Source organism: Lathyrus oleraceus, chromosome 6 (genome assembly GCF_024323335.1).
Source record: "Lathyrus oleraceus cultivar Zhongwan6 chromosome 6, CAAS_Psat_ZW6_1.0, whole genome shotgun sequence".
Lineage (NCBI taxonomy): Eukaryota > Viridiplantae > Streptophyta > Magnoliopsida > Fabales > Fabaceae > Lathyrus > Lathyrus oleraceus.
In genome coordinates this window covers 255,646,924-255,661,379 of record NC_066584.1, presented here as the reverse complement: position 1 = coordinate 255,661,379, position 14,456 = coordinate 255,646,924, and positions in this window count along the sequence as shown.

The following is a 14,456-nucleotide window of genomic DNA, read 5'->3' as shown; positions in this document are numbered from 1 at the left end:
GTGAAGAAAGGAGGTATTCTTGGGTTGACTTCTGAGTTCTTCATTGGAAAAGCTATTGTCTTTACTCAAGCCGGTAGTATAGATGCTTTTGAAGCCACCTTAGTATTGCTCATCTATGGTTTAACTTTGTTCCCTAACATTGATGGTTATGTTGATGTTAACGCCATTAGAATCTTCTTTATTGGGTATCTTGTTCCTACTTTGTTGGGTGACATGTATTTCTCTTTGTATTTGAGGAATTCTAAGGGTGGAGGAACTATTGTGTGTTTCATTACTCTTTTGTATAAATGTTTATATTGCACTTGCCTCGGACGCCTGCTTTTTTAGAGAACAAGCAATGTCTACCGTGGTCTCAGAGACTTATGTCTCTCACTAATTATGATATTGTTTGGTATGATTCTGCATTGAGTAGCTTGGATATTATTGACAGTTATGGTGATTTCTCTAATGCGCCTCTCATTGGTACACAAGGAGGAATCAACTATAACACTACTTTGGCTCGTCGTCAACTTGGGTTCCCCTTGAGAGATAAACCTAATAACACCCAATTAGAGGGTCTATTCTATCATGAGGGTAAAGATCCCCAACATTTGAAGTAGAGGATGATACATGTTTGTTGTAACACCCCGATAAAAATAAGATAATTATTTAATTTAAGTTAATATTATATTTATTAATTTAATTAAATAATTGGAATTATTGGATTATTATTATTATTATTGGAATAATAATTATTGGAAAATATATATAAGTTGGAAATAAGAAAAAGAGTTCCATTTGGTAAAGAAAGGGTTTTTACGTGAAAAGCAGAGAAGCGGCTGAAAAGAGGAAAAAGGCAAAGAGGCAGAGCAAGAGGAAGAAGGTTGGAGAAGAGAAAAACTTGAAGCTTAAAGATTCGCCGGATTAACTCAGGTAAGGGGGGTTTATCGTCGTTTAATGGGTATTATGGGTTAACATGTAATTGGTAGTGATAAGCCATTGATTTGACCCTAATTGGGATGTTGAATGCTGAAAAATGGTGTTGGATAAGTTGTGTTAAAGCTGTAATTGACTCTGTAATTGGATGAATCTTGATTTCCCGAAAGTGTAGCTTTTTACGGAATTGAAATCGGAGGTCCGGAAGTCCTCCAACGGCGGAAAATGCGGAGAATTCTGCATTCTGCTTCGTGTTAGCGCAGGAACAGCTTTCTGTCTTGCGTTAACCGGTTAACCCAGGGTGTTTACCGGTTAACACTGTTAGGAATTGTGAAGTATTGCTATTTTGCTTGCGTTAACCGGTTAACCCAGGGCGTTAACCGGTTAACACTGTTGTGATTTGTGAAAATTGTTGTTCTGTTTGCGTTAACCGGTTAACCCAGGGGGTTAACCGGTTAACACTGTTGAGTTTTGCCAGAAAGCGTGTTCTGTGTTGCGTTAACCGGTTAACCCAGGGCGTTAACCGGTTAACACTGTTGGAAATTGGAAGAATTGATATTTTAATGTTGTGAACATAATTGGTGATTGGCCTATATCGGTGTGTGATATAGTAGGGATTATTTCCCGTTGTTTTGAGTAGGATAGGTATTAGTAGAGTGGGCTAATACTGTGACTGAATTATTTGGCATGACATAATATGATTATGTGATAAATATGCTGATGATGTGTGGAAATATGCATAATGTTGTGAATGTATATATTATGTATGTAATTGTGGATGGACTGTTTTATGGCTTAGAGTGTGAGCATATGTCCATTGTGGATTGTTGTTGATGTTGCATGCTAGGTGATTTGGCATAGCATAATGTGGCCTTTATGGTGGTAGCTAATTCCCATGGTGAGGAATTAGTGATGTTAGTCATTTTGGACTGTTGTTGATGTTTGCATGCTAGGTGATTAGCGTGCATAGCATGGCCCTTGGGGTGGTAGCTAATTCCCATGGTGAGGAATTAGTGATGTGAGTCACTAGGTCTCAAATGAGTGGGACTAGTGAGCTTGGTAGCCGTACCTGGATTTGGTCGGTGAAGTTGAACTATATGTTCACGAATAGTCGGTACCGCATGCATGGAGTCTCATTGCATAATGTATGTATGGCGTATAATATGAATGGATGTATTCCAATATTATACGTGTGTTTTGTGTTGGTGTTGAGTATGAATTGAGATTATACGTGTGCTTTATGTTGGTGTTGGGTATGATGTTTGAGTTGATGTGCCATTACTGAATGGGTGTTATGATTAGGGTGATGAAATGTGTTAAATTACTTAACATTGCATGATATTTTATAATGCTTTTTACATCGATTGAGGAACTCACCCTTACAACTATTTTTCAGGTAACGAGCAGTGATTGAGTAGAAGCTAGTGCTTGGAGTCTAGTGTAGTCTCCTTAGTGGGTCATGCTCTGATAGATGTAACATTCGGGACGGGATGTTTTACCTTGTTGAATAATTTTACATGTAATGTGTTACATGTTTTGCATGATTAATTTGATTTCTATCCGCTGCGTATTGTGCAAATGCTTTATGTTTTGAATTAATAAAAGAGCATGACAGTTATTATGGTGAATGGTGTGAAGTGTTTGTGTGACACCCTTAATTGCACCTTTAGTCTGATGTATATATTTGTTGTTTTAATTAAATATTTGGGGTAATTTAGAAGGGTGTTACATTAGTGGTATCAGAGCATAGTCGGTCGAGTCGAGTCGTAATTATTCTGTTTCCCCTGTACGGGATAGGTGTTGTGTAACCCTATCAGTACTTATTGTTTAGCTTGTTGGGTTTTCAGAATAGAGATGGCTGGAAGAGGTAGAGATGATGCTGCGATTGCTGAGGCTCTGGGTATGCTAGCTGGAGTACTTGGAGGGAATCCGAATGTTGCGGGAATGGGAGCTGCTCGTCAACTGAGTGAGTTCCAGAAGAACAATCCTCCAATGTTCAAGGGAGCATACGATCCAGATGGTGCTCAGAAGTGGTTGAAGGAAATCGAGAGGATCTTCCGAGTGACTGAGTGTGCCGATAACCAGAAGGTCAGGTTTGGTACGCATATGCTGTCAGAGGAAGCAGATGATTGGTGGGTTGCTACCCGCTCTGAGTTGGAAGTTGCTGGGGATGCTGAGATCACTTGGGCTGTGTTCAGAGAGAGATTCCTGAGGAAGTACTTTCCAGAAGATGTCAGAGGAAAGAAAGAGATAGAGTTCTTAGAATTGAAGCAGGGCAATCGGTCTGTTACTGAGTATGCTGCTAAGTTCACAGAGCTGTCGAAGTATTACACTCCCTATGATGAGGCTATTGGGGAATTCTCGAAATGTGTGAAGTTTGAGAACGGGTTACGTCCCGAGATTAAGCAGGCTATTGGGTATCAACGGATTAGAGTGTTTTCTGATTTGGTTGACTGTTGCAGGATTTTTGAACAGGATACCAAAGCCAGAGCGGAGAGCTATCAGCAGAGGGTTGATAGGAAAGGCAAGAATCAGAATGATCGTGGGAAACCGTATGCAGCTGGCAAGGGTTTCCAGAGACAGAGTGGGATGAAGAGACCTAGTGGGGGAGACTCCAGTGCCCCTGCTAAGTGTTATAGATGTGGTCAGGCTGGACATCATTTCCATGAGTGTACCAGTGCTGAGAAGAAGTGTTTCAAGTGTGGAAAAGGTGGTCACTTGGCTGCAGAGTGCCGGTTGAAGACTGTGACTTGTTTCAACTGTGGAAAGGTGGGTCATATTAGCCCACAGTGTCCTAAGCCGAAGAAAGAGAACCAGTCGGGAGGCAAGGTCTTTGCTTTATCGGGTTCTGAGACTTCTGTAGATGATCGTTTGATCCGAGGTACGTGTTATATTAATGGCTTTCCTCTTGTAGCTATTATTGACACAGGTGCGACTCATTCCTTTATATCTTTGGATTGTGCTGTGAAACTTAAGTTAGAGATATCTGAGATGCATGGGAGTATGGTGATTGATACTCCTGCGAAGGGTTCAGTGACTACTACTTCAATTTGTTTGAATTGTCCTTTGAGTATTTTTGGTAGAGACTTTGGGATGGACCTCGTGTGTCTCCCACTAGTGCAGATTGATGTTATCTTGGGTATGAACTGGTTGGTGTTTAACCAAGTTTATATCAACTGTTTTGATAAGACTGTGATTTTTCCTGAGATTGAGGAAGGAAAGAGTTTGTTTCTATCAGCGAGGCAGGTGAATGAGGCAGTAGCAGATGGGGCAGAGTTGTTTACGCTGTTAGCGACTTTGGAGGCTAAAGATAAACTGGTGATTTGCGATCTAGCTGTGGTGTGTGATTTTCCTGATGTGTTTCCGGAAGAAGTGAATGAATTACCGCCAGAGCGTGAAGTTGAGTTCTCGATTGATTTGGTACCTGGTACTAGGCCGGTGTCAATGGCTCCGTACCGTATGTTTGCTGTTGAGTTAACTGAATTGAAGAGTCAGTTGGAAGATCTGTTGGATAAGAAATTTATTCGTCCGAGTGTGTCACCGTGGGGTGCACCAGTGTTATTGGTTAAGAAGAAAGAAGGTACTATGAGGTTGTGTGTGGACTACAGGCAACTGAATAAAGTGACGATCAAGAATCGGTATCCTTTGCCGAGGATTGATGATTTGATGGATCAGTTGGTTGGTGCGAGTGTGTTCAGCAAAATAGATTTGAGATTGGGGTATCATCAGATACGTGTGAAAGCTGAGGATATTCAGAAGACTGCTTTCAGAACAAGGTATGGACATTATGAGTATTCTGTAATGCCTTTTGGTGTGACTAATGCGCCTGGAGTATTTATGGAGTATATGAATAGGATTTTCCATCCGTACCTAGACAAGTTTGTTGTGGTGTTTATTGACGATATTTTGGTGTATTCGAAATCGGAAGAAGAGCATGTTGAGCATTTGAGAATGGTTTTAGGAGTTCTACGAGAAAAGAAGTTATTTGCTAAACTGTCCAAGTGTGAATTTTGGTTAGAAGAGGTTAGTTTTCTTGGTCATGTGATTTCAAGAGATGGTGTTGCTGTTGATCCTTCTAAGATAGAAGCGGTATCTAAGTGGGAAGCTCCGAAGTCAGTTTCGGAGATAAGGAGTTTTCTTGGTTTGGCTGGTTATTATAGGAAGTTCATCGAGGGATTTTCTAAGTTGGCGTTACCGTTGACGATGTTGACTAGAAAGGGGCAAGCGTTTGTTTGGGACTCAAAATGTGAAGAAGGTTTCCAAGAGTTAAAGAGAAGGTTGACTACTGCTCCTATTCTGATATTACCGAGTTCGTCGGAATCATTTGAGGTTTACTGTGATGCTTCATTGTTGGGTTTGGGTGGTGTGTTGATGCAGAACCAGCAGGTTATAGCTTATGCTTCGAGACAACTGAGGGTTCATGAGAGGAACTATCCGACACACGATTTAGAGTTGGCAGCCGTGGTATTTGTTCTGAAGTTATGGAGGCATTACTTGTACGAGTCAAGATTTGAGGTTTTCAGTGACCATAAAAGTTTAAAGTATTTGTTTGATCAGAAAGAGCTGAATATGAGACAGAGGAGATGGTTAGAGTTTCTGAAGGATTATGACTTTGGTTTGAATTACCATCCGGGTAAAGCAAACGTAGTGGCTGATGCATTGAGTCGAAAATCATTGCATATGTCTATGTTAATGGTTAAGGAATTGGATTTAATTGAGCAGTTTAGAGACTTGAGTTTGGTGTGTGAGAGTACTCACAATAGTCTTAAACTGGGAATGTTGAAGTTAACGAGTGGTATTCTGGATGAGATTAGAGAGGGTCAGAAATCCGATGTGCTTTTGGTTGATAAGTTGACTCTAGTGAATCAAGATCAAGGTGGTGAATTCAGAGTTGATGAGAATGGTGTTTTGAAATTTGGTAATCGGGTGTGTATTCCGGATGTTACCGAACTTAAGAAGAGTATTCTTGAGGAAGGACATCGTAGTGGCCTGAGTATTCATCCTGGAGCTACGAAGATGTATCATGATTTGAAAAAGTTATTTTGGTGGCCGGGAATGAAGAGAGAAATTGCGAGTTTTGTTTATTCCTGTTTGACTTGTTAGAAGTCAAAGATTGAGCATCAGAAGCCGTCTGGGCTAATGCAACCGTTGGCTATTCCAGAGTGGAAGTGGGATAGTATCAGTATGGATTTTGTTTCGGGTTTACCGAGGACGATTAAGAATTTTGAAGCTATTTGGGTGATTGTTGACAGATTGACAAAATCGGCTCATTTCATTCCGATCAGAATGGATTATCCGTTAGAGAGATTAGCTGAGTTGTATATTGAGAAAATTGTAAGTTTGCATGGTATTCCGTCGAGTATTGTTTCGGACAGAGATCCTAGATTTACATCGAAGTTCTGGGAAGGTTTGCAGAGGGCTTTGGGAACTAAGCTGAGATTGAGTTCTGCATATCATCCGCAGACTGATGGTCAGACTGAGAGGACGATTCAGTCACTAGAAGATCTTTTGAGAGCTTGTGTTTTGGAAAAGGGAGGTGCTTGGGATTGTTACTTACCTTTGATTGAGTTTACCTACAACAATAGTTTTCATTCGAGCATTGGTATGGCACCGTTTGAAGCTTTGTATGGTAGGAGATGTCGGACGCCTTTATGTTGGTATGAGTCCGGTGAGAGTGCTGTGGTTGGACCGGAGGTTGTTCAACAGACTACGGAAAAGATTAAGATGATTCAGGAGAAGATGAGAATTGCTCAGAGTCGTCAGAAGAGTTATCACGACAAGAGGAGGAAGTTACTTGAGTTTCAAGAGGGAGATCATGTGTTTCTTCGTGTTACTCCGATAACTGGTGTTGGTCGAGATTTGAAGTCGAAGAAGTTGACACCTCGATTTATTGGTCCTTATCAGATTTTGGAGAGGATAGGGGAGGTAGCCTATCGTATCGCTTTACCGCCGTCACTTGCGAATTTGCATGAGGTTTTTCATGTGTCTCAGTTGAGGAGGTACATTCCTGATCCGTCGCATGTGGTCAAAGTAGATGATGTACAGGTGAGAGATAACCTGACTGTTGAAACATCACCTATGAGGATCGAGGATCGAGAGTTGAAGCAGTTGCGGGGTAAAGATATTGCTTTGGTGAAGGTAGCTTGGGGAGGACCAGCAGGTGGCAATGTGACTTGGGAACTTGAGACTCAGATGAAGGAGTCTTATCCGGAGTTATTCGCTTGAGGTATGTTTTCGAGGACGAAAACTCTTTTAGTGGGGGAGAGTTGTAACACCCCGATAAAAATAAGATAATTATTTAATTTAAGTTAATATTATATTTATTAATTTAATTAAATAATTGGAATTATTGGATTATTATTATTATTATTGGAATAATAATTATTGGAAAATATATATAAGTTGGAAATAAGAAAAAGAGTTCCATTTGGTAAAGAAAGGGTTTTTACGTGAAAAGCAGAGAAGGGGCTGAAAAGAGGAAAAAGGCAAAGAGGCAGAGCAAGAGGAAGAAGGTTGGAGAAGAGAAAAACTTGAAGCTTAAAGATTCGCCGGATTAACTCAGGTAAGGGGGTTTATCGTCGTTTAATGGGTATTATGGGTTAACATGTAATGGGTAGTGATAAGCCATTGATTTGACCCTAATTGGGATGTTGAATGCTGAAAAATGGTGTTGGATAAGTTGTGTTAAAGCTGTAATTGACTCTGTAATTGGATGAATCTTGATTTCCCGAAAGTGTAGCTTTTTACGGAATTGAAATCGGAGGTCCGGAAGTCCTCCAACGGCGGAAAATGCGGAGAATTCTGCATTCTGCTTCGTGTTAGCGCAGGAACAGCTTTCTGTCTTGCGTTAACCGGTTAACCCAGGGTGTTAACCGGTTAACACTGTTAGGAATTGTGAAGTATTGCTGTTTTGCTTGCGTTAACCGGTTAACCCAGGGCGTTAACCGGTTAACACTGTTGTGATTTGTGAAAATTGTTGTTCTGTTTGCGTTAACCGGTTAACCCAGGGCGTTAACCGGTTAACACTGTTGAGTTTTGCCAGAAAGCGTGTTCTGTGTTGCGTTAACCGGTTAACCCAGGGCGTTAACCGGTTAACACTGTTGGAAATTGGAAGAATTGATATTTTAATGTTGTGAACATAATTGGTGATTGGCCTATATCGGTGTGTGATATAGTAGGGATTATTTCCCGTTGTTTTGAGTAGGATAGGTATTAGTAGAGTGGGCTAATACTGTGACTGAATTATTTGGCATGACATAATATGATTATGTGATAAATATGCTGATGATGTGTGGAAATATGCATAATGTTGTGAATGTATATATTATGTATGTAATTGTGGATGGACTGTTTTATGGCTTAGAGTGTGAGCATATGTCCATTGTGGATTGTTGTTGATGTTGCATGCTAGGTGATTTGGCATAGCATAATGTGGCCTTTATGGTGGTAGCTAATTCCCATGGTGAGGAATTAGTGATGTTAGTCATTTTGGACTGTTGTTGATGTTTGCATGCTAGGTGATTAGCGTGCATAGCATGGCCCTTGGGGTGGTAGCTAATTCCCATGGTGAGGAATTAGTGATGTGAGTCACTAGGTCTCAAATGAGTGGGACTAGTGAGCTTGGTAGCCGTACCTGGATTTGGTCGGTGAAGTTGAACTATATGTTCACGAATAGTCGGTACCGCATGCATGGAGTCTCATTGCATAATGTATGTATGGCGTATAATATGAATGGATGTATTCCAATATTATACGTGTGTTTTGTGTTGGTGTTGAGTATGAATTGAGATTATACGTGTGCTTTATGTTGGTGTTGAGTATGATGTTTGAGTTGATGTGCCGTTACTGAATGGGTGTTATGATTAGGGTGATGAAATGTGTTAAACTACTTAACATTGCATGATATTTTATAATGCTTTTTACATCGATTGAGGAACTCACCCTTACAACTATTTTTCAGGTAACGAGCAGTGATTGAGTAGAAGCTAGTGCTTGGAGTCTAGTGTAGTCTCCTTAGTGGGTCATGCTCTGATAGATGTAACATTCGGGACGGGATGTTTTACCTTGTTGAATAATTTTACATGTAATGTGTTACATGTTTTGCATGATTAATTTGATTTCTATCCGCTGCGTATTGTGCAAATGCTTTATGTTTTGAATTAATAAAAGAGCATGACAGTTATTATGGTGAATGGTGTGAAGTGTTTGTGTGACACCCTTAATTGCACCTTTACTCTGATGTATATATTTGTTGTTTTAATTAAATATTTGGGGTAATTTAGAAGGGTGTTACATTTGTCATAATGCGCAGAAGAAAGGAAGATCCGAGCTTGGTCCATGCAATTGTGTAGCTTTGGAAGCTTACACTATTTGGATGAAGAAGAGAGCTTTGGAGCTGAATATGTCGTATGCTTGTGAAAGACCTATGTCTATGGTTATGGCTGAGCCATCAAATCTCCTTAACTAATATGTAGAGGAGTTGGAAGACACACTCACCAAGATGAAGCAAGAAAAAGATATGTGGGAGGAGCGATTTCGTGCTTTGAGCCGAAAGCATGAAGACTTGCGGTTTGATTCGAAAGACAAGGATGCACTTATTGAGATTCTTGAAGATTGTGGAGTGAAGAGACAGAGAGAGCCAGAGGGTTTACCTTCCTCTAGTATGCCTGAGCCTTCCTTTGCTTGGAAGAAGATTGTTGATCAGTTAGTTCTTGAGAAGGCTCAGATGAAGACATCCTTTGAGCCCGAGATTCGACCCATCCGAAGGAAGTATGCACTCATAACCAAGTCATCGAGTACAGTTGATAAGGGATCCTTAGGATGATAGTTTCATTTTATTTTGTATTTGTACTTTAGTTTCTGAAATTGTACTCAGCGTAATCCTTCCAACTTTTATGAATAAAAATAGATTTTATGGTAAATCAAATTATTATTATTGTTATTATTTGAATATATACTTGCGAATAAGACTTCATATGTTCCTTGAAATTAAAAATAATAAAAAACATTGCATTTCATGCATCATTTGCATAACAGGTTTCTTCTATGCATCAGCCAAGCTGACTCACCTCTATAATACTTGTGCTAATCAACTGAAGAGAATGGAGCATCTAGAGCAAGAGAATCGAGAGCTGAAGGACGAGATCGCCAAACTTACGGCACTGATGAAGTCTGTGATTGCTGCCCAGAATCAATCATCACCAACTCCTGCAACTCCTCCTCCTCAAAGGACTTTCATTTCTGAGGTTGCTTCTTCAAATGTTCCAGTTGCCGCTGTCAGTCAATCCATTCCTTCTATGCCTGCTGGATTCCCTTGGGGAATGCCATCAAATTTTATGCCAGAAGGGTATGCGCCTACATTTGTTTCTCTTCCGGCATCTATCCTGGTCTTGTCAGTGCCATCTCCGATTGTTCACACTCTTTCACGTGTTGAGGACACTATCTACCATTCTGAGCCGTCTGAGGGTCTAGATGTATATAAGAAGATTGATGAAATGAAAGATCAATTCCTCGACTACGCAAATAGTTGAAGACTCTGAGAGGGAAAGACTTGTTTGGGAAGAGTGTTGTTGAACTCTGCTTGGTTCCTAATGTTAAGATCCTAGTGAAATTCAAGGTCCCAGACTTTGAAGAGTACAAAGGGAATACTTTCCCGCTAAGCCATCTTGTTATGTATGCCAGAAAAATGTCTACTCAGACTGATAATAATCAGTTTCTAATTCACTATTTCCAAGACAGTTTAACTGGAGCTTCCTTGAGGTGGTACATGGGCCTGAATAGTGCAAGCATCCGCATTTTCAATGACTTAGGTGAGGCCTTTGTCAAGCAGTATAAGTACAATATGGATATGGCGCCTGATAAAGACCAATTGAGGTCAATGTCTCATAAGGATAAAGAGACATTCAAAGAATATGCTCAGAGATGGAGAAAATTGACTACTCAAATAACTCCACCCCTCGAAGAGAAGGAAATGACGAAGATCTTCTCGAAAGGTGTTGAGTTCGTTTTATTACGAATGTATGATTGCGAGTGCCCCTAATGACTTTACCGAAATGGTAAACATGGGGATGAGGCTAGAAGAAGTAGTCCGTGAAGGACGTTTTCTAAGGAAGAAGCATCAGTCAGCAAGAAGTATGGTGGGAGTTTCTCCAAGAGGAAGGAAGGAGAAGTTAATTCAGTATCAGTGGGGAGGCAGAGCAGAACTCATCTCAGAAAGAGTTCTCAACCCCTTCAACATCAACACTAAGTTTCTTCAGTAATTCCAGTTTTTTCCAACAATTCCAACAAGCAATCAATTCCAATTCAGTAACAACAACATCACAACCGCAATAAAGAACCAACAACAACAACAACAATAATCATCATCAACGAAATTTTGAGAGGAAGAAGGTCTCCTTTGATCCTATTCCTATGACTTATGCAGAGTTATACCCGTCATTAGTCATCAAGAATATCATACAGCCAAGACATCCTTCGCAAATTCCTGAGCCACTACCATTGTGGTTCAAGCCTGATCTTCATTGTGCTTTTAACCAGGGATCCCCTGGTCATGATATAGAGAAATTCTATCCATTAAAATATGGGGATCAAAAGCTTATAAAAAGTGGTATGTGTCCTTTGAGGATAGAGCGCCAAATGTGAAAGCCAATTTATTGCCTGCTCATGGTAACACTTCCTTCAACATGGTGGACGACTGTCAAGGGAATTTTCGAGTTTTTGATGTGAGATGTATCCGAAGATCTCTGGTGGAGATGCATAAGACTTTGTGTTTAATCAGTGATTATGAATATGACCATGATGGTTGTGTCGTTTGTAGTGTGAACCCCTGTGGGTGTATGGTTGTCAAGAGGGATATCCAGAAGTTGATAGATGAGAATGTAATCCAGATTCAACAGACGAGGGATACGGGAGATGATGTAAATGTGATTATGCCAGTATTCAAGACCCTTGAGCGGGTAGTCATTCAGTTTGATAGTAGTAGTAGCAATAACATCAATAGATCGGTATCACCGTTACTTATACGGTTAACAGGTCCTGTCCCCTACTCATCCGATAAAGTTGTGCCTTACCAATATAATGCCACCATGATTGAGAATAGTCAACAGGTTCCTCTACCAATTGAAGACTCAGTGGTAAATATTGCAGATATAGCAAAGGTGACCCGTAGTGGTCGTGTATTCAGTTCAGTGTTTCCGAAGATTGTAGAAGATGTTGCAGCAAGTAAGAAAGCAGAGATTCCTGTAGCAAATCCGGTTAGTACTCCAATGTGTCAGTCTGGTGAATCCAACAAATTGAAGACTAACGATGATGATGAGGTGTTACGGTTGATTAAGAGAAGTGAATTAAATTTTGTAGAGCAGCTGCTCTAGACTCCGTCAAAGATCTTCGTGTTGTCACTCTTGATGAATTCCGAAGTACATAGAGAGGCATTGCAGAAAGTGTTGGAACAAGCCTATGTTTAACATGATGTTACTGTGGATCAGTTTAACCACATAGTTTCCAGCATTACTTCTTGTAAAAATTTGAGTTTTTGTGATGAAAAGCTTCCCGAGGAAGGCAGGAATCAAAATTTGGCACTCCATATTTCTATGAATTCTAAGGAGGACGCTTTTTCACATGTGTTGGTTGACATTGGGTCATCATTGAATGTGTTACCAAATTCAACTTTGTCAATACTCTCTTATCAAGACGCCCCAATGAGGTATAATGGCGTAGTTGTCAAAGTGTTCGACGGTTCTCGTAAAACAGTCATTGGAGAAGTGGACCTTCCTGTGAAGATATGTCCGAGTGATTTCTAAATTACTTTCCAGGTAATGGATATCCACCCGGCCTACAGTTGCTTGTTAGGAAGACCATGGATTCATGAAGCTAGAACAATGACGTCTACTCTTCACCAGAAGCTGAAATTTGTGAAGAACGACAAGCTTGTCATTGTTGGTGGAGAGAAGGCATTGTTAGTGAGCTATTTGTCATCTTTCACGTATGTTAATGCTGAGGAGGAGGTTGAAACGCCCTTCCAAGCCTTATCTATTGATGATGAATTGAAGAAAACTAGGGCACCCATGTCTTCTTTAAAAGATGCAAAAAGGCTATTCAAGTTGGTAGCATTGACAACTAGGGTCGCATTGTAGAGTTCACCGAAAACAAGAACAGAGCCGGGCTAGGATTTCAACCAGAGCCATTCAACACCAAAGCCAAATTTATGCAACCAGTATTCCATAGTGGAGGGTTAATTCATGAGAATGATCAACACGCAACTGCCATTATTGAAGACAGCGGTGACGCATGGCCAGACTTGCAACAATTGGGTCGTTGTTGATGTTCCCGTTGTCATTCACCGTTCTAAGTAATTTTTTTTGGTTTTTAATAAAAATCCTTATCCTATGCCTAAGGGAGAAGTGAACATTGTTGGGCATTTTTATTATTATCATCAATAAAATACGATTTTATTCATCCACGTCTATGATGTTTTAATTTCACTTTTTGCTTTTTCTGAAAATGGTAATCACATAAAAACAGAAATAAATAATAATCTTCCCATCTACATAATATTTGTCCGTGCTCCACTTCTCTAAAATCAAAATATCAAATCATTATGCAGGTTGGTTCTCAAAGCCATTGAATACAATGATCCTACTCCTTATCCAAACATTGATTTTCCTGTGTTTGAAGCTATGGAAGAGATTGATGATGAAGAAGTATCTGATGAATTATCACGTTTACTTGAGCATGAGGAAAGATCCATTCAGCCGTTTATAGATCAAATTAGATCAAAGAATTAGTTAACTTGAGTATCTGATGAAGAAGTATTTGATCAATTATTACGTTTACTTGATCCTGCCAAGGTTAAAGAAATACAAGAAATGCCTGCACCAAAAATTGAGAAGCAAGTCAGAGGTTTTCTCGACCACTTGAGCTATGTCTCGATATTCATATCGCATATGACTACCACATGTGCGCCTATTTTCAAGCTTCTTTGGAAAGATCAGTCCTGTGTGTAAGACCCCAATTTTGACCCTAAGATCCCTCATGAAATTTCATCATATGCACGAGCATTGGGATCACACATTGGCATCTTCCTTACCCCTTTTTTATTGGGTTTGTTTTGGGAAAGATCACCAAGCACCATGTGATTGTATCATACTTGTATATTATCATTTTTCTAACTAAAATACCAAAATTATGTCTTTGCATTTGTCTACTCTTATGTAGGTAAGGCATGATGCCCATTGATCTATGAAGTTCATAGCTAGGGTTTAAGACCCTTATGGATAAGAGTACAACCAAGGATTGATCCACAATGTCTATGTCTACTTCAACATTATAGGTCATTTTGGACCAATACCATTGAACAAGTGATTTTCCTCAACTTCAAAAATGCATACCTCTCTCATTCTAAATCCAAATGATGTCAAATTGGTGACCATTTTAAAGTTCTTTGAAAGAGATACAACTTTGATGAAGGCACTTTTCTCATTTGGAGCTCACATAAAAAGTTTAGTAAGGTGGAACATTGAAGTATATGACTTGACACTTAGAAA